Source organism: Carcharhinus amblyrhynchos, chromosome 4 (genome assembly GCF_965287045.1).
Source record: "Carcharhinus amblyrhynchos chromosome 4, sCarAmb.v2.hapA, whole genome shotgun sequence".
Lineage (NCBI taxonomy): Eukaryota > Metazoa > Chordata > Chondrichthyes > Carcharhiniformes > Carcharhinidae > Carcharhinus > Carcharhinus amblyrhynchos.
The window spans coordinates 94,496,121-94,515,563 of NC_137327.1; the positions used below are offsets into that span (position 1 = coordinate 94,496,121).

The 19,443-nt window shown below is 43.6% G+C and overlaps 1 protein-coding gene across 3 annotated transcripts in view; it reads left to right on the plus strand.

Annotated features, from left to right (window-relative positions):
* mid2 (midline 2) overlaps positions 1–19,443 on the plus strand; it is a 267,487-nt gene that overhangs the window by 155,497 nt on the left and 92,547 nt on the right. The gene's annotated exons all lie outside the window — the stretch shown is intronic.

Sequence of the window (19,443 nt, forward strand, 5' to 3'; positions counted from 1 at the left end):
GCTTCCTGCTACATTTCAAACAAAGGAATCTATAAACAAAGCTGACTTTAATTTTGTCTGCCAGCTACAGATATGCAAATGGTAATTCTTTAAAGGCTTCACATCGAAATCTCTCAACAGCTCATCTTTAAAGCAGAAAAAAAAGCCTTAGATAATGGGTAAGTGAGTTGTGTCAGAATGACAGTGTTCTAAAACACCACATTTAGGTCACAATTTCCCCTCCTGTGGAGCTATATAGTCAGTTATCTAAGATGTGGAACTCCTTCTCCCTCATAAAGCTGTTAAGGCTATCGGTCTATTGAAAATTTTAAAAACCGAGATTGGTCGATTGTATTAAGGGTTAAAATACCAAGGCAGGCAAATAGAACAAAGAAAATAGAACAAGGGCCTTTTGACCCTCCAAGCCTGCAACGACCCTGCTGCTTGTCTGAACTGAAACCCCATAACCTTCCACGGACCATATCCCTCTATTCCCATCCTATTCATTTATTTGCCCCATAAAAGTCACTATCGTATCTGCTTCCACTACCTCCCCCGGCATTGAGTTCCAGGCACCTACTACCCCCTGTTTAAAAAAAAAACTTGCCTCACATCTCCTTTAAACCTGGCCCCTTGCACCTTTAACCTATGCCCTCTAGTAATTGACTCTTTCACCCTGGAAAAAGACTTCTGACTATCCACTCTGTCCATGCCCCTCATAATCTTGTAAACTTCTATCAGGCTGTCCCTCAACCTCCGTCGTTCCAGTGAAAGTTTAAGATTTCAATCAGCCATGATCTAATGTCAAAACAGGCCCCCTTTTCCTATGTATCAAGTATCAAGTCGAATGGTTTCTTACAGGGTTGATTTTGACAAGTAGGTGAGTCATCTTTGGGACTTGAGAACAAATATGCATGTCTGATTCTTCCTGTTGTTGTTCATCATGTAGTTTAAATGGATTATAATTGGTCACAAACTGTGTTACTATGTTACAGAACTATCACTGAATTGTAAGTGGCATGTGAAAAATCAGAGTGGCTGTAGAGAACTAAAGTTTCTGAAATATTCCTTTTGATGACTAGCTGGCATGTAGGCCAGGCCGGATAAAGATAGCTGATTTCCTTCTCGTAAGAAACATTCATGAACCAGATAGATTATTACATTAATCAATGATAGTAATGATAACCATGACCTCAAGGCTAATTATCAATTCCAGATTTATTCATTAACTGGAATTTCACCAGCTGCTATGGCAAGATTGGAACCCATAGTCCCTTGAGCGTGGGCCTCTGGATTACGCAAGTGACCATACCATTAGGCCACTATCTCCTATATATTTAATTGTCAATAAATTCATTGTGAGGAAAAGGCTACCAACTCAGTAAACAAAATCAATCAATAAGATTAAAATTATTCAAATTGATATCTACCTTTCATCAAATGGTGAGAAACTTTTATGGAAGATGTTTCCTCAAGAAAATTTCAATTTTAACTTTTATTGTGTCAATTACAACTGCTACCCACCCCCCCCCTCCCCCGCACCCTCACCCCCATGAGGAAATGCTAATTGTATTTGCCAAGCTAACTGGAAGCACTGGGCACTTATAACTATAGGAAGTTTCTGACGTATTTGCTCGCATTGAATTCCGGTGAATGCCTTTTCTTTTTCAGATGTAAATCTTTTGTTTCTTCAGCTATCCAGTCAAGGTCACGCAGATTTCCTGACAACACACCAGAAAACACTGTCTTCCCCTCACCCAGTAAAAAGTCTGACAACACCAGGTTTTAGTCCAACCTATTTATTTGATAATATACTTGCAAGCTTTCGGGTTAGCCCCTTCGTCAGGTGAATGGAGAGTTCTGGCCAGAACTCTCCATTCACCTGACGAAGGGGCTAACCCGAAAGCTTGCAAGTATATTATCAAATAAATAGGTTGGACTAAAACCTGGTGTTGTCAGACTTTTTACTGTGTTTACACCAGTCCAACGCCGGCATACCCACATCATGTCCCCTCACCCTGACAGGCTATGTTTATTTCCCTCTCTTCAACTCTTGGAAATTGAGAGGGAAAGAAAGAAAGAGAGAAAAATCCACCCAATTCTGGATAAACTTAGCATCTGATCCAAGCAGGCTTCAATCCACTTTAGAATATTAGGATTTTGTTGTCTTCAACAAAGCACTGAGCATTGATTTTCATGCAAAATTCTCACCAGACATAAAATTCCAATTAGTTCCATGCATCCGTCTTTAATTGCAGGTAGAGATAGCATCTGGTTTTTAGTATGTAATGCCCTAATTTTGTCTCTTCTCAAAAACATCATCAAAGTAATATTTATATATTGAAATAGGGAAATCATATTCATGTATGTACACAGGATCAAAAATTGGTAGAAATAGATGTCCAAAGCTCATGCCCCTGGGAGAATTTGCCTGTTATACATAGGAATGGACTGCTGTTGCATGAGGGAGCTCACCTTAGGAAATAGGCTGAAAGGTCTAATAGCGGTCATCAGGTGAAGAGGCTTTGCAGTCATCCTCAAACAAAATGGAATTGTCCCACAGGCCTCTTTTGTAAGAGAACAGTATTTGTTTTTTAAATAGTTCATCTTTGGGAGTGAATGTGGACTGCGCTTCTGTTTATGATCAGTATGTTACGTCTGACCTCAGCTGAGAGAATTTTAGCACAGTGGCAATGTCACTAGACTGGTTACCCAGCAGCCTGGGCTAATGCCCCAGAGTCATAAATTCAAATCTCACCTTAGCAGCCTGAGAAACTTAAATTTAATTCATGAATTTGAAATAAAATGCTTGTCTCGTTAATCAATGATCATTAATTATTGTAAAACTCCATTTGGTTCACTAATGTGGGAGGAAATCTGCTGTCCTTGTCAGGACTAGGTGTGACTCTTAATTACGAAATACTTGGCAAGCCACTCAGTTGTATCAAACTGCTGCAGAAAAGTTGATGATGGCAATTATGGATGGGCAATAAGTGCTGGCCTTGCCTGTGGCAGTCACATCCCAAGAACAATGTTTTAAAAATTCTGTGCTAATCCTTTTTAACCAGGGACTCAAGAACTCCCAAAAATAGGAATCTCCTGGTTGATCAGCCTCAACATTCCTCAAATACCCCAACACAAGTCTAAGCCTCAACCTATCCTGATCCAGGCCAAATGTCTGGCATTCCTATATCCAAGGATTACAGTGCATGTGTATAGATAGATATGATTGTGTAGAGGAAGATAAACACATATATGTGTCATTGCTTTCATACTCAGTAATAGTAATGAACTCTGTATATTTTAATATAGAGGTTCTCAGCAATAATAAATGGCTAGAAGGGAAACCAGGAAGTAGCTGCATTTTGTAGTTACAATGGCCATTGTGAAAAGTTTGACGTTTTGAGTTCTCGAGTAGCTTAATGCTGTGTGTAGTTCTTCACCAGACAAGTTGGGAGGACTGTCGGTTTGATTCCTCAGCCCTGCTGAGTTGGCTAATGGAGATGACAGCAAAGAAGACTTCATTTGGCTGCAGGAGAGAAGGGAAGAAGTCTGGGTTCCTTCTGCTGATAGCTCTCATGTCACTGGCTTGAGGTCGAGTGTTAATCTCATTTAAGAGACCTACACACAGGAATCTGGACTGATGCTCCAGTGCAGTTGTAAGGGAACGCTGCGATTTCTGGGGGTGGTTTTATGCCCACATTCGCTGTGAGCGCAAAATCTCATGAGAATTGGAAGATGATATTTTCATTGGTGAGTTTTACATTTTCAGTTTTACCCACCCTTTGCCAGTGACATAACCAGGGCAGGAACATCATTAGAATGTACTTGAAGGGCTTTCCTGCAACATGTTGCCCCTCGATAAGGAATTCTCTCTGTCAGAGAGGTTTACAACAGCAATGACAAAACGGGATTAGTTGAGCTGAATCTGTCAGGGGCACAATGTTATATATAACTCTCGGAGGGAGAGGGATGTGCCTGGGCTGTGCCGTGGCACTGTCAGGATGACACTATAAGGCAGCTGTACCAAGGTAGGGCCCTCTGGGGAACCTCATTGAGGTTTTCCCCTTCTGTATGAGAGGATGCTCCAGTGCTTATTCGAGCAGTGGGGTTGCTCATTGTTCGTGTGGGTAGAGAGGAAGGAGTAATTACCTGTTGCTTGTGTTGGTGTGGGAAGGTGGAAGGAAATGGGAGAGTGGGAGAAGTTTCTCTTCAACGTAAATCTGGGCGTTGCTGGTTCCATCAGACCTGCCTTGCCAGCATGACGGTGGGAACCATGCCCCTAGATTCTCTGTACACAAAGAATATCAGAAGATTTTTCCCATTATCTTCTGGATTAAATGTTAAATCAAAGCCCCGTCTGCTTTTGCAGGGGTATGTTAAATATCCCATGGTATCATTTTGAAGAACAGAGGAGCGTTCCCTAGTGTCCTGGCCAATAACACTACAAAACCGAGCACTTGATTATTAACACATTGCAGTTTCTGGGACCTTACTGTGCACAAATTAGCTGAAGTGTTCCTATATTACAACAGTGTCTGCCTTTTAAAAGTACTTAATTGGCTGTAAAGTGCCATGAGACATGCTCAGGTTTGTGATATGTGCTATGTGAAGGAAATATTTCTTTTAACTATCCACGACTCCAGTTGGAACTAGAGCTGAAGATTGATTAAGGTTTGGCCGAAGGACTACCATTACACACATTGCAGTATTGCAGAACAAATAACTGCCAGTGGGAATGGCACCAAACAGGCTTTACTGTTGCTAACCACAAGCAAGGAAATGGTACGCTGGACCTTGAGTTCAGAGGAGTACTACCACCCTCTCAAAAGAGGGGTATCCTCCCTCCTATCACTGATCACGGGTCACCCTCCCCACCTCACGCAGGCATGACGGTGACCCAATTTGCCAATCTCTCTCAGGCCCTTACCCCTGCAGACCTCCTCATTCAAATCCCTTCTTCTTCAGAGAACCCTGTCAGCTTCCCTTTCCGCCACGCGTTTTGTCAGTGCCAACAACGTACTACCCCAGTGCCATGGCACTTTCACCCTAGCCTGGTGCCTTGGACCCCAAGGAGGCTGGAAGAGGTAGGTCCAGTGGCCATGTGCCCCTCTGCTCCTGCGTAGCTGCAGAGGAAGGATCCCTTAAGGATCCTGGGGGTTGGGTGGGCTCGGGGCTGGTAGCAAGGACTGGCCTCTTCACTCCACCTGAGATGGGGGTGTTGTGGCTGAATGGCCTCTTCTGGCCCTGAAAAATCTGAAGATCATCCCTGGAATGGTGATTTCAGACAGCCCCGTGATCAATTTCTGCATTTCTTTCGTCAGCTGTGAAAAGTTTGAAGTGGCTAGGTCACTTTAACCTTCTTGCCTCCGGTCATCTGGCAGGATTTTAAATCATTGCAGCATCCAATCTGCAGCAGAGATTTCCCATTCTCCCTTTCAGAAGCTGCGGGTGTGAGCAGACCCCTTTGAAGCCCTTCAGCAGGGGTGGGGTGTGGGGTCACAGGATTTTCTAGCTGTGCTCTCCCCACCCCACTTCATGGATCTTTGCATTATCTGCCCCTGCGTTAATCTTACTTCAATGATTCCGTCAAAACATCAACAGCCGACAATTCGCAACGGTCATATACTTTCCTCAAATGAGTTCCAAACTATGCTGCTGTCTCCATCTGTACACTGGCTGTGTACTGACACATCTTTGTTCATACAATTATGCGAATGATCTGTAATTCATGATTAGGAAGCCAATGTATAATCTAATTGAAGCATATTTTATGCTTCAATTAGAATCTTGCTTTTAAGCGTTCCTGAAATTCCTGTGGCCGGCTGGACAGGAAAATTCTGCTCGAAATGTCGGTTTCACCTGTGGGGGTTCCATCCTGCAGAGCAGTGCGCTCAGCCCCAATGACTGAACACAGCTTTGTTTTGAGTCTCTGAGGCTTCCTGGAAACCTTTGATCTCTAATAAATTCAAAGTGCAATGTCTTGAGAAAAATTTCAATTGCAGCTCTTCATTTCTATCAGGCTCCAGCCACCTGTGTTTATTTTAATTTCCCTTCATGCTTGAATACTCCTCAAGTACCCCATTGATCCTAACCAGAATGCTAACAGAAGACTCAAAGCCTAATTGACAGCTTATGGTTTTATTTCCTCATTTGCAAACCACAATCATTTCGATGAAGTGATTCTTTATTTTTTTCTTGCTACCCCTCCCATGTTTCAAACACCTTCTAAAAAGCCACCACTTCTATTGAGTTCAATTTTTTTTTCACTTTCCAATATCATTTTTGTAAAATACACTGGCACATTCTCTTGTGTACAAACTAATATATAAATGGAAATTGTTCCATTAAATTCCTCATCATATTGAATACTTAAAAGCAAGATTCTAATTGAAGCATAAAATATTGCCGGATTATACATTGGCTTCCTGATCATGAATTACAGATCATTTGCATAATTGTATTAACAAAGATGTGTCAGTACACAGCCAGTGTACAGATGGAGACAGCAGCATAGTTTGGAACTCATTTGAGGAAATTATAAGACCGTTGCGAATTGTCGGCTGTCGTTGTTTTGACTGAATCATTGAAGTAAGATTAACGCAGACAGTGTACACATATTTCTAAATTGAGTGGTTTTCTGGGGAGATTGTGAAAGTCTGTTATAGCCTGGTTCAGCTGCTGTAAGTTTTACAACAGAAAAAACGTTGTGCCGATAGTCTTGATGATGATTGATTGGCTTGGTTCAGCACTCTAATCTCCTGAGTCAGAAAGGTGGGGGTAAGATCCCTCTTCCATCAGAGTCACTAATGACCCTAAGTCAGAAAGGTGGGGAATAAGATCCCTCTTCCATCAGAGTCACTAATGACATCCTGTGCGGCCATAACAAAGATAAACTTTCCCTCCTCATCCTTCTTGATCTATCTGCAGCGTTTGATGGATTGACTACATCAACCTCCCCCTGCGCCTCTCCCCTGTCATTCAGCTGAGTGGAACTGCTCTCACATGATTCTATTCATATCTTTCTAATTTTGGCCAGAGCCACTTATAATGGCTCCTCTTCTTGCCGCTGCATTGTTGTTTCTGGTGTCATCCAATGGCATCTCCCACCGCACTAGGAGTATTTCACTCCAGCAGGGTTTAGAGTAGCTCCCTTCATTTGGGGAACTAGCAGGAAACCCCACCGGAGTGAAGGATGTTGGGCAATGGGGTCATGCTCCCTGGGTATGGGCACCCTGGCAGTGCCAGCCTGTGCTCCTGGCACTGCCCAAGGGGCAAAGTGTCCATGCTCAGGGGCACCTTGGCACTGCCCAGCAGGCATCAGGCAGTGCCAAAGGTACAGGGCCTAGGCGTTGATGGAAGAGGGGAGGTCCCACTGCCACTCTGCATGGGGATTGGTCTGGGCTGGAGGGAGGCCAGCGATCGGCGTGGGCTGGGGAGGTGGGGGTGGTTTGCCTCCCATTGAGGGGGGTCTGCCTCCTGTCAGGTGTATCTGCCTGGGGGGGGGTTGTTGGTCTGGGGGGTGTGGTCAGTGGGAGGGGTCTGCTGTGGTTTGGAGGAGAGGGAAGGGGGGGGCAGCCTGGAGATTCAGGCGCTCAGGGAAAGAGTGGGCGGGTCAGGTCTGGCCCAGGAATTGTCATGGGGGCCGCGATCGGGCCGTGGTTACATTGGGAGGGGCAGCACTGTGGGGTTTGCTGGTCAGCAAATGGAAAGACTGACAGATCAGGGCCACAGCACATGTGCAGAGTTCTGGAGCTGTCAGACTCTAGCACGAATATGCCCTGCCCCCCGGGTTTTTAATAATATTCACAATTTGGATCTCTGCAGTGCACTGAGTGTGGAGATTCGGGGTCTGAGGTTGCACTGAATAAACAATCATGATCTAGAACAGTTTTCTCACCAATTCAGCACTTTTAAGAGAATCGCCCCCGTTATTTCTGAACCATTGTCAACCTTTCTTGCCATCTTCAAAAAATTGTGAATAGCTGCAACAGTTGTAATTGCAGCTTCAAAGATTGGATACCCAAAAAAAACTTCACAATCCTGCATCAGTTTCATGACTGTGTTGAGTGGGAAATCTGAAACCGATGCCTTCTGGACTGGGGCTATGTAAGAGTGTGTGGTAATCCTTATATTATTTACAAGCTACCTGATAGTGGCCATTCACCTGATCAAAGATCAACATGTCCTCTGGTGTCAGTATCAAATATATGGAAAACTATTGAACCTCAGTCACCTCCATGCTAAAACTTAAAACTAACCCCCATAGATATTGATGATCTCTGATTACAGGTGACTGCAGTGCTGTTGCACTCTGCAAGACTCTCTTAATCTTTTAATTCTTTTTACAAGATTCATGACCTGTCCTTGAATGTTGCTAAAACAAAACTCATATCAATCCACACTTGCTCATTTTCCACCTCCCATATTTGTTGAAGGAGAGCCTCTGGATTAATGTGAAGCACTTCCCATTTTTAGGCAGCCACCTCTCTCAAAAAATCCACCAATGATGAGGAGATCCAACACTGGATTGGCTGCTCCAGTTTGGCCTTCTACAAATTATAGCAGCGAGTGTTTGACAACAAAGACCTCCACAAATTACCAACAGTCCTAGTGTGGAGAGCAATTGTTGTTACTCATATACATTGCAGTGAGACTGGAACTCTGAATCAGCAACACAGAGGTTTCAGAGAAATTCCATCAGCAATGCCTCCTCTGCATCTTTTGGATTCAGTGGCAGGACCATTGAAGCAAAGTTTATCAGCATTCTGACAAAGAACTTCTAAAATCAACTTTTGATGGATGAGACACTGGTGGGAGGAGGGGGAGGGGGCACGCAAGTGGGGGAGGGCTGATTTTCCACCAATGTTTCCAGTAGGTGGGAAAGGCGGTGGGGGCAGAGGATCAAAGGATAGTCCCAAAACATTTTTCAAGCCAGCGGGTTTTCCCTGTTGGATTACCCCTGCTAATGGTATACTGAGGACTTCCCTGCTGTATCACCCCCCTGCCATGTTAGAATTTCCCCCAGTGGGGATTATAACACTTTCTGACAAACGTTCCCCACCAGAGGCGCACAGCCCGCTGGGCAAAGAATTTCATGTGCTGGCAGTACACTGGCAGTGCCATCTGGAGGCGCTGCCAGAAGTCATTGCCAGGGGCATCCATTGGGAAGGTTGAGGATGGGGCGATCCCCTGGGAGATGGGGTTCCTGAGTCTGTTGAGGGGTGGAGGGTGATTCTATAGAGTCTTTATGGATCGTTCTAAATTTATATTGGTTTCAGATTTGAGCTAGAGCCCACCCTGTCAGGGTGATGCGGACGACGCCTCCAGGATTTTTTTTTTGACAATGTGTCAAAAAATATGGCGGTAAAAGCCAGCAATGCGGCTGGCAGGTCACATCCCGCTTTTCCCACCTAACTTGCCAGAAGAAGAGAAAATTTTGCCCACTGTGTCCAGATGGCCAAAAACTGTCTGGCCCACCCGGTCCTGTTTATAAGCTCTCAAGTGGGCAATGTTCCAGGCAAGGAGAAAGAAATCACTCTAACATTCTGCTTGAAGTGTAGCAGTGATGACCTTAATGGTGAAGGGGGGAGTTTGCCATATTGTGGCTAATCAGTTTGCTTTGATTGCGGTGTTTCTGAAGAACCAGCCTGTACCATGTTTAGTCAGACCTTCACACCCTTACCACAAGTAGAATGGGGCAGGCCTGCTGCACAAACTGCCCGACAAAGCAAGTTCAAAAGCAGGCGTGCATTTGCCGGCACCAGGTGGGAACAAAACCCCTCTTGTACATCATAACCTGTTTGCAATCCCTCAACAATATCTCTTTCTTCTCATCAGCCCTAATCAAACCCAGTCTGCTGAGTAACAAGATTATAGATGCAGAACAAAATTTAAAGAATGGGTTTAAAAAAAAGTGTAAGCCACTTGCTGGTGCCAAAATACACTCAAATAAGGTCAATAATGCAATGGCATGTTTGTCAAGTGCTGATGTGAACCAGCTCTCCCATGTTATGGTGTGGAGGCTTGCAGCTTGCAATGTGCTCGATGTGCAAAACAAGCCAGAATGCGCTCCTTATCTGCTTGGAGACAGAGCTGAAGGATGATTGTAATCTACAATCTTAACTGTTTGAGCAACCCCTATCACTCGTGATTGGCGAATATGAATGGGCCCAGGAATCTGAATGTGATATTAAAAAGGAACTGTGGAGGTTATTCCCTTCAGTTGGGTCACTGTTGTTAAAGATACATCGCTATAGGCATAGATCTATAATTACAAGTTCTGGAGGAGAAAGAGAGAAAGTATAACAGAATCAGTCATGCTTCCTGAGCCCTGGACTTCACATCATTGTGTATGTTACTGTTTAATGGCTATAGTCTGTAATGATTTTTATCCCTAAGTAGAAGAAAATAAACCTTTTTGACAGGTTCAAAAGAGCAAGATAGGCTCGCAATCGTTGTTGCCTATAACAGAAAAAAACACTTAACATGTTCACTTGATGCTTCTTTATCTGCAATTTTAATGACGTAAACGCATTTATTTTGACTTATTGAAATCTGGACAATCTTAAATATCAAAATATGTCTAATGCTTTTAAGAGTAATAATTTTTGGATTAAAACTCAAAAGTACCAGCCAGCAGCTCTGAAGCTGTCAACACTTGGACAAACTGAGGGAAGGTTTAGCGCTGTTAGTTGGAGCTTTTATCTTTCCAGTTAGAGCACTGGGAAATAAAGCTGAGCCCAAGTTTAACACTTAAGACAAGAAACACACCACAGCAGCTTTGGACTGCCCATGTTTTCTCTGTCCTGCTTTGTGCAGTTGAGTTTTTCTGCACACAGCTTCATGGTAGCAGAGTGGTTAGTGCTGCTGGCTCACAGCACCAGGGACCTGGGTTCAATTCCGGCCTTGGGTCACTGTGTGGAGTTTGCATGTTCTCCCCGTGTCTGCGTGGGTTTCCTTCGGGTGCTCCGGTTTCCTCCCACAGTCCAAAGATGTGTGGGTTAGGTGCATTGGCCATGCTAAATTGACCCTAGTTTCAGGGGATTAAAGGGTAAATATGTGGGGTTAAGGGAATAAGGCCTGGGTGGGATTGTGATCAGCGCACTCAAAGGGCCGAATGGCCTCCTTCTGCACTGTCGAGATTCTATGATTCTACACCTCTATGAATGTTCCCAGACTGTTCGGGCTACATGGTACAGGCTCCAGTGATTCCATGAAGTGCTGATGCAGAGCTACTAAATAACAATTGTACTGAGATGCTGTGAAATGCAAATCTGTTAAGCACACCCTTCGGCAGGTTGCATCCTGTAAATCCATTTGCATTCTCTTCTCCTTACTTGCATTCAATGCTTCAAGTGTACCCACTTCTGCAACTCACTAACCAATGCTCCCTTCCCTCACATTGTAATGAGGGAGCTTGTGATTCTAGCACCGGGCAATGATAGGCCTGAGCTGTGAACTATTGAATCTGTTTTGTTAGCTCAACCAAATTAGTCTTCTTGGAATCTGGAAATACAACAACTTGTATTTATATAGCACCTTTAACATAATGAAACATCCAAAGGCGCTTTGCAGGAGCCTAAATCATAGAAGACCTACAGTGTGGAAGGAGGCCATTCAGCCCAACAAGTCTGCCCCGACTCTTGAACAGAGCATCCCACCCAGGTCCTATCCCCGTAACCCCACATATTTACCCCACTAATCCCCCTAACATGCAGGTTTTGGGACACTAAAGGGCAATTTAGCATGGCCAGTCCACCTAACCTGTACAGTTTTGGATTGTGGGAGGAAGCATGAGCACCCAGAGGAAATCCACACTGACAGAGGAAGAATGTGCAAACTCCACACTCCTGAGGCCAGAATTGAACCAAGGTTCCTGGCGCTGTGAAGCAGCAATACTAACCATTGAGCTACTTTAAAATATGAAACCAAGCCCACCCAAGGAGATATTAGGTTAGGTGAACAAAAGTTTGGCGAAGTTCAGTTCCGAAGTATCTCAAAACAAGGCAGAGAGGTACAGGGAGGGAAGTCCAGAGCTTCAAGCCCAAGAACTGAAGCCACCAAAGGAGCAATTATAACCAGAATTGCATTAAAAGGAATAGAGGCTTGCAGGGATCAGGGTGGGGATGCTATGGGGCAGGAGGAGATTACAGAGATTGGGAGGGGCAAGGTCATGGAGGGATTTGAAAATCCATGAGATGAGAAATTAATATCAAAACGCTGCTTGACCAGGAATTAATTTAGTCAGTGAGCACATGTGGGAGGAGAATAGGGCTTGTTGAAAGTTAAGACATAGGCAGCAGAGAAGATAAAATGTGAGAGACCAATCAGAAGTGCAGTGGAATAGTTGAGTCCAAAGGCATGACTGAGGGTTTCAGTGGCAGATGAGCTGCAATGGAGGAAAGGTAGCCAATGTTACAGAGATAGAACTAGGCAGTCTTAGTGATGGAACAAGGTAAGTTTGGAAGCTCACCTCCAGAACAGAAAACAAACTAAGTTTGTAGTTAGAGAAAACCTTTGCACCTATGGCAGCAATGTTCAAAAATATCATTTGTGGAATATGTACCCTGCTGTTACAGTCAGCATTTATTGCCTATCCTAAGGGCCCTTGAAAAGGTGATGTTGAATGGTCTTCGTGAACCACTGCAGGTAGTACATCTACAGGGAATTCAAGGGTTTTCACCCAGTGACAGTGAAGGAACAGTGATTATGTTTCCAAGTCAGAATGGTGTATGGCCTCAAGGGGAACTTGTAGGTTGTGATGTGTCTGTGTGCCTGCTGCACTTGTCTTTCTAGGTGGAAGAAATGGGATCTAGAAGGTACATTGGCAAGTTGCTGTGGTGCATCCTGTATATGGTACATATTGCTGCACTGTGAGCCAGTGGTGGAAAACATGAGTGTTGCCAATTATGGATGGATTGCTTTGCCCTGGATAGTGCTGAGCATCTTGAGAATTATTGAAGCTGCACAGGCAAGTGGAGAGTATTCCCATCACAAACCTGATTTGTGCCTTGCAGATGGTAGACAAGCTTTGGGTGAGTTACTCCCAATGAATCCCCAGCCTCTGACTTCATCTGTAGCTAGCATCTTTATATAGCTGCTTCAGTTCAGTTTCTGGTTAATGGAAACCCCCTGGATGCTGATGGTATTGAACGATATGAGCACACATATGAGCCTGCGTGAGGGAATAAATGACTCTTTTGTCAACTTCTATTCTCATTGAGAATCAAAGGAGGCCAGACATGAACTCTCAAATTCATCCACCCCCACGTTGTCTTTCCGTGTAACTTTGTCTTGCAAATAGTTCTGAAAGGAGGAAATGAAAGAGATGATTGTGAGAAATTGTGTTCCAACAAAGTGGCCAGAACAACAGCTGCTTTTTTGTAATTGTGTGAACATGCAACTGTAAGAAACTCTGTGTTAGTTCAGTACTTGGCAGTGATAGCAAATGCATTCAGTGGTCCACAGGAACAGCACTGTGATACAGTAACATGAGCACTGTGAAATAGAGGCAACCGAGCATGTCTCAGAATTCACAATGATTAGCAATTAAAAAAACTCTGTGCATTATCCCTCTGTGATGTTTTATCCAGCTTAAAGTGAGAAACAAAAGGACAGATGCCAAGTCCATCTATTCAGATGATGTCACATCAATTTTGCAAAGGCCACAGTTTCTTTCTCGTCTGCCTCCAGATTCAGACAGGAGGTAAAACTGAGCTGACAGGGTCTTTTGCCTCATGCTGTTCTGGTTTTAATAGTTAATGCTGGTTGACCCCTTCAATGTAGAACTTCTGCAACAGGATTGCTGAAGTCTTTTTTTTATTCACTTGTGGGACATGGGCGCTAATGGCTGGTCAGCATTTATTGCCCATCCCTAGTCGCCTTTAAACCGAATGGCTTGCTAGGCCATTTCAGATGACAGTTGTGAGTCAATCATATGGTTGTGGCGCTGGAGTCACAAGAAGATCAGACTAGGTAAGGACAACAGATTTCCTTCCCTAAAGGACATTAATGAAGCAGATGGTTTTTCCAACAATCAGCAATGGTTTTGTGGTCATCAGTAGATTCTTAATTTCAGATATTTTTATTTAATTCAAATTCTACCATCTGCCATGGTGGAATTCAAACCGGGGTCCCCAGAACATTAGCTGAGGAGCTGGATTAATAGTCTAGCAATAATACCATTAGACTATTGTCCAGACCACCCTTGTCCAATGCACAGATCTAGGCTGATACCCAGCCTGCCAGTCTCTCTGTACTGCACCCAGGCAACTCTGTGGCCCACTAAGCCTCTCCAGCCTATCCCCAGGTCACTACCTGGTCAGCCAGGCCTCTCTATCTTGCTCCCGGGCCACTGACCTGCTTTCAAAATGTCAGTAAGTGAATTCAAAGATTATTCCAAGAACTACTCCTTCAATCAACAAACTTTCTCTGTTGTATCATTGACAATAGGATCACTAGTGAGCCAATCAGGAGCAAATGTGGGAGAGAACCAGTCTCTGATTGGAGACACAGCTTTCTTCAGCCAGAGGCCTCAAAATATTGCACAACAGGGAGGCATTCAGGGTGGGGGCAAGGGTCAAAGTGCAGGGGTAAAGTGACTGCTGGGCCAGGGGGTAAAGAAGTCAGGAAATGCTGGGTAGGGGGAAGAGCAACTGGTTGCTAGCTGGAGGGAAAGACTAGACGTGCATGTGTGTGCGCACGTGTGTATGCATGTAGCAAGTACGTGTGTGAAAAAACAACTGTGTGTGCAAGAATGTACAAACAACTTTGTGTGCAAGCATGTGAACAACTGTCTGTGCAAGCATGTATGTTTGGGTGCAAATATGTGTGGGGGTTATGTATATGGGGGGTGGTACATGCATGTATGTGTGTGTGCAGGGGGACATGAATGCATACGACTGAGTATGTGTGTGCATGAGTTGGAATGCACGTGTGAAGATGTCAGCGACTGTGTGCATGTGTATGTGGTTATGTGTGTGTGGTTGCAGTTGTGCATCTGTGTGTATGGTCGTGTTTGTATGTGCATGGTTGCGGATGTCCATGTGCAATTGAGTGTGTACACGTGCGTGATTGCAGGGGTGTGTGTGTGTGTGTGTGTGTGTGTGTGTGTGTGTGTGTGTGTGTGTGTGTGTGTGTGTGTGTGTGTGTGTGTGTGTGTGTGTGCGCACCCGCACATATTTGTGTAATTGCAAGTGTATATCCAAGCAAGTGTGTGTATGTAGTGAGTGTGAACAAATGTGAGAATGTGTGTGTGTGTGTGAGATCGAGAAGGAATATGTTTGAGAGTGAGAGAGAATGCGTGTGTGAGAGCCTGTCTCATGCTCCGTTTTAGGGTTTGCACTCACCCTCACCACGACACACACACACACAAAATTACATAGTGTGTGAGGGTGAGTGAATAAGTACTTATTGAATTTGATCCTTTCAACACGAATGTCCATCCTTATTAATTACTCATTATTTTAAATGATCAACTTATTGATTTGACACTGCTTTATTTTTAACCAGCAAGTTATTTATTTTCTTCATTCCTCAATATTTTATTTAAATTCATGTTTACTGTTGCACCAAATCACATCATTTCAAAATCAGCCCCTTGAGTGTAAAACAAATTGAAATGTGGCTCCTCGCACGAGAAGGCTGGACAAGCCTGGTCTGCACCAGAAATGGGGCCATTTTGTCACTCAGTGTAAAGGTCTGCTAGGAGTTCTTTAAGTCATGATGTGGAGATGCCGGCGTTGGACTGGGGTAAACACAGTAAGAAGTCTGGCAACACCAGGTTGGACTTAAACCTGGTGTTGTCAGACTTCTTACTTAAGGAGTTCTTTAAAGCAGTGTTGGAACAGGAAGCCTACTATCTGACACTTGTAGACTCCCAACACATCATTTGCGGCATTGGTGTGCTGGTAGATTATGTTAATAAACCAGTTCCTTGGGGCTTGAGTGTCACAGACATCCTGTGTTTTCTTTTCCATTCTGCTAGCCCATTTATTGACCTCTGTCTATCTATATAAATTAGCCTTCAATTAATATCAGGATACCCTTAATAGCAAATAGATCTTTCAACAGTCCAAGTTACACATGATTGCACCTCAGCTATAGAATAATAGATGGCAGTACGTGGTAACATGCTCCTGTCCATGTATTAAAACAAAATCTGTTTAAATTCCCCTGAATTCTATATTGGCTGTTTTTTTCGCTCTGTGATTGCCTGGGGAAGGGGGAGGGGGAGACACTGGTGCTTGTGTAACCAGATGATAAATATTTACTTGCCACCTGTTTACTGTGAATGTCAATGGATGCTAATTAGAAGCGCCACATTCATGATTTCAGTGGCGCGGATATGTAAGAATGCAAGATTGATGTAGGCCAACTCCCAGAGAAGGATGAAAATCTGAGACTGCTCATTATTCTATCAAATCAGAATGGAAAAATACTGCAAGAACACTAAATGGATACTGTTGCAGGGTGCCCAAGGTGACCGGTACTGCCCAAAATTTAGACAATACAAGACTCATGAGGCAGGTATCTCATATAAAAACGTAACTTTATTTAAACCAGCAGTTGCAGACATTTCTGATGAATCTAACACATACAGTCAAGAACAGATCAATTCTGCCTTTTTTTTATCAATCATTCCCGCATTTCAGTAACTTTAAATCAATCATCTTCAGGATACACAAATCAACAATAATACACGTCAAATACTTCAGCTAATCAAATTCAACCCCTTCAGCATAATAGTATTTTTATTAATCTGTGAATTCCGTAAGCTGACTGCTGTCTTGGCTGATCCCATACCCTTGTTGCCCAGTAGGCTAAGATGCTCAGCCCAAAGTTCAAATGAACGATTTCAGGGGTTTCCTTAAAGGTCACTGTCTAACCAGACTAACGCGTGACACCAGCCTCCCATCCATTAACTCTGTCTACACTCCCCGCTGCCTCGGCAAAGCAGCCTGCATAATTAAGGACCCCATGTACCCCGGACATTCTCTCTTCCACCTTCTTCCATGGGAAAAAGATACAAAAGTCTGAGGTCATGTACCACCCGACTCAAGAACAACTTCTTCCTTGCCGTCAGACTTTTGAATGGACTTACCTTGCATTAAGTTGATCTTTCCCTACATCCAGCTATCACTTTCACACTACATTCTCCACTCTCTTGTTTCCTTCTCTATGAACCCTATGTTTTGCCTGTATAGCACATAAGGAACAATACTTTTCAGGGTATGTTAATACACGTGGCAATAATAAATCAAATCCAATCAAATCACCATGTCTGGACAGTGAATAAACTTTATTCATGAAATGTGGTTAAGTGTTATAAACGCTCTTCCATCTGAAACTTTACTGATAAAACTTGCATATTTCCAAGGCCCAAATATTCTCTTTGAATACAGATTGCCCTAATGACTTTTACCATGATGCCTTTCAGTAAAATTCTTTTTGATCAAAGTGAGCAATATTCCTTAAAATCAATAATAATCCCTTCAAAATATCAGCATATGTGTTTTATAATCATATTCACTCATTAGAATCAATTACTGCATCTCATGTGTGTAAATTGCTTCTTGTTAGCTTATAAACTTATTTTAAAAGTCATCCAACTGAATGTTACTCGTTCTGTCAATGCCTTAAAGCTATTCCAAAAATCTTACCTCCCCATTAGGGGTTCTAGTTACAGATACAGATGAGGAATGCTATTCGACTGATCTTAACTCAGTCAACCATCACCAAATCCAGTCCCCTTTATCACACAATTTTCTCAGCCAGGATTTGGCCATGAGTGGCACAGTGGTTAGCACTGCTGCCTCACATCTCCTGGAGGCTAGGTTCAATTCCAGTTAGGGTCACTGTCTATGTGGAGTTTGCACATTTTTTCCCATGTCTGCATGGGATTCCTCTGGGTGCTCCGGTTTCCTCTCACAGTCCAAAGCTGTGCAGGTTAGGTGCATTGGCCATGCTCAATTGCCCCTTAGTGTCCTGTGACGCATAGGTTAGAGGATTAGCAGGGTAAATATGTGGGTCTGTGGGGATAGTCCTGGGTGGGATTGTTGTCAGTGCAGACTCGATGGGCTGAATGGCCTCTTTCTGCAGTGTAGGGTTTCTATGATTCTATGATTTTCCAGTCACACCCACTGCAAGGATCTTCCAGTCCCACCAAAGTCAATGGACCTTTTTGGCTGGCCCATCACATCTCCCATGGCTGGAAAATTCTGGCCATCATTTTAGTTGTAAGGCTGTTTGTCTCTCACTGAGAGGTCTGGGGGCTTGCATGATTCAACATAAACTGTTCATGAACTCGGGACTATGTACGTCTCAAAGGCTCTGCCCTCGATGGCGCTGGTTCCATCCTGGCTTCTGCTAGACTCAACTGCACCCAGTGGATTCATCATGTAACTTTCTATATCATAATGTGGGTAGTACTGTTTCTCATTAACCCATGCCTGTCCGAACATCCTGATACCAGTTCTTACTTAAATATATTTATAATGTAACTTTTGCTTTCATCCTACCCTTCACAGCAGTTTCATTATCCTCTAGCAGCTTTGAAAGTTCAATGGCTTTTCCTTTCAATGCCTCCACTTTTCTATTCAGCTGATTCTTCGGTTCTCCCGTTTATTTCTTGCATCTCTCGACTTCCTCCTGGAATGTTGAACATTGTCTTCTCCGCCAACTGGTTTCTTCAGTTCACTCAAAAGTGATCTATTAATTTTGCTTCTCCTTGTAATTTTCCAGAGGAACCAACTTTGACCTGAGGGATCCTTATGGCATACGAAGATTCTTCAACAAATTTTCTTTTTCTTTGTGAAGCCCAATTGCTTCATCTTGAGTTTTTTTGTAAATCTCCTCAACTTTGCTCTGTTGTCCATTGAAGATAATCTTCAGGCTTTGTCGCTACTGATTGTTTGAACATTTAATTTGCTGAAGTGACATTCGGCATGTTTTAGCTCCTCTTGTTTTTCCAGGGCCATTGTATTGATTCTAGAATCTTTCAGAGCAGCAACTTCTTTTGAGTCCTTTTCTATGCGCTGTTGTGCTTGACTGATCTCTGGTTTTGTTCAACCAACACATTTGTGATATGAATATTTTTCTGTGGAACAGCTTTACGTTCTTTTTGAAGGTCGTGTTTATTTTGGGTTATCTTGGGTAGCTTTCCTTCATTCACAGTAGCTGCTGCTCCACACTGCTAACAATGATTCATTGAATCATCTAATCCCTACAGTGCAGAAGGAGGCCATTTGGCCCATTGAGTCTGCACTGATCACAATCCCGCCCAGACCCTATTCCCATAACCTCACATATTTACCCACCCCCTGACTCTCTAGGGTCAATTTAGCATGGCCAATCAACCCAGCCCACACATCTTTTGGATTGTGGGAGGAAATCAGAGCACCTGAGAAACCCATGCAGACTTAGGGAGAATGTGCAGACAGTGACCCAAGGCCAGAATTGAAC